The 1,681-nt window shown below is 47.0% G+C and overlaps 1 protein-coding gene across 1 annotated transcript in view; it reads right to left on the reverse strand.

The window, feature by feature from the left end:
* The window catches only part of jakmip3 (Janus kinase and microtubule interacting protein 3), a 32,672-nt gene that overhangs the window by 28,827 nt on the left and 2,164 nt on the right, over nt 1-1,681 (reverse strand). The gene's annotated exons all lie outside the window — the stretch shown is intronic.

Genomic DNA, 1,681 nt, shown 5'->3' on the forward strand with positions numbered 1-1,681 from the left:
GAAGTCCCCCTGAGTAGTGGAAACATCACTCCCTTTCAAGTAGCTCCAAGGTCAGTAAATCCAACCAGTGGTCACTGCGTCTTCTCCCACATGACCACATACAGTCCCAAAATAGTGAAATTAATTCCAACAGGTAGTGTAGCACTGACAATAACATCATGGGTCGTTACTCCGCTCGTTAACCAGTAACACATCACATACAACAGACAAACTGGCCTCAAGCAGTCAAAAGAAACAGGTACTGTGCTCCGGGAGAATCCAGCATTGATCAGCTGATCACTACCCGCCGTGGGGGCTTCACTGGCCGGCTTCTTGTAGGTTAGACCCGGTCAGGTAAAACAATGAGTCCCTATACAGGAACATTCCTGGACATGCAGTAACCTCAGACCCTGTATTTTTCTCCACATCCTCTGGTCACAGTGCAGCAGGAGGGAAAATACATCCACAAAACCAGGTGCAGTCGAAAAATTCCTCTTTTACAATGGCACCGTGGATGTCAGGCAAGATCACATGAACGTGCAACGACCTGGAGAATTATGACCATTCAAGAAGATTGTTAAATTATCACGTAATACTTTGTTGTTAGAAAAAATTCTCATGAGCAAGAGTTTGCCAAACTTGTATAAACCGAGTTGCTTCTGCGTAAAAGTACTAGAACATACGTACACCTGATTTTTTTAGCTTTAGGTCACTTCTAAGATGATAATTCACCATTGTAACATTGTAGATAAATCAGAAAACAAGAAAAAGTGGGGCCAGTCAGTATCTGGTGTCACCACCATTTGCCTCACACAGTGCAGCACACCTCCTTCACATAGAGTTGATCAGGTTGTTGATTGTGGCCTGTGGAATGTTGGTTCTGCTGGGTATTGGCAGGGACACGCTGTCGTATACACTGATCCAGAGCATCCCAAACATGCTCAGTGGGTGACATGTTCGGTGAGTATGCTGGCCATGCAAGAACTGGGGTGTTTTCAGCTTCCAGGAATTGTGTACAGATCCTTGCAACATGGGGCCGTGCATTATCATGCTGCAACATGAGGTGATGGTCGTGGATGAATGGCACAACAATGGGCCTCAGGATCTCGTCACGGTATCTCTGTGCATTCAAAATGCCATCAATAAAATGCACCTGTGTTTGTAGTCCATAACATACGCCTGCGCATACCGTAACCCCACCGCCACCATGGGCCACTCGATCCACAACGCTGACATCAGCAAACTGCTCATCGACATGATGCCATACACACTCTCTGCCATCTGCCCTCTACAGTGACAACTGGGATTCATCCGTGAAAAGAACACCTCTCCAAAATGCCAGATGCCATCGAATGTGAGCATTTGCCCACTCAAGTCGGTTACGATGATGAACTGCAGTCAGGTCGAGACCCCAATGAGGACGACAAGCATGCAGATGAGCTTCCCTGAGATGGTTTCTGACAGTTTGTGCAGAAATTCTTTTGGTTATGCAAACCGTCTCAGACGATCTTGGAGGTGAAGATGCTGGATGTGGAGGTCCTGGGCTGGTGTGGTTACACGTGGTCTGCGGTTGTGAGGCCGGTTGGATGTACTGCCAAATTCTCTGAAACGCCTTTGGAGACAGCTTATGGTAGAGAAATGAACATTCAATTCATGGGCAACAGCTCTGGTGGACATTCCTGCAGTCAGCATGCCAATTGCA

This window comes from Monopterus albus, unplaced genomic scaffold, assembly GCF_001952655.1.
Source record: "Monopterus albus unplaced genomic scaffold, M_albus_1.0 scaffold260.1, whole genome shotgun sequence".
Taxonomy (NCBI): domain Eukaryota; kingdom Metazoa; phylum Chordata; class Actinopteri; order Synbranchiformes; family Synbranchidae; genus Monopterus; species Monopterus albus.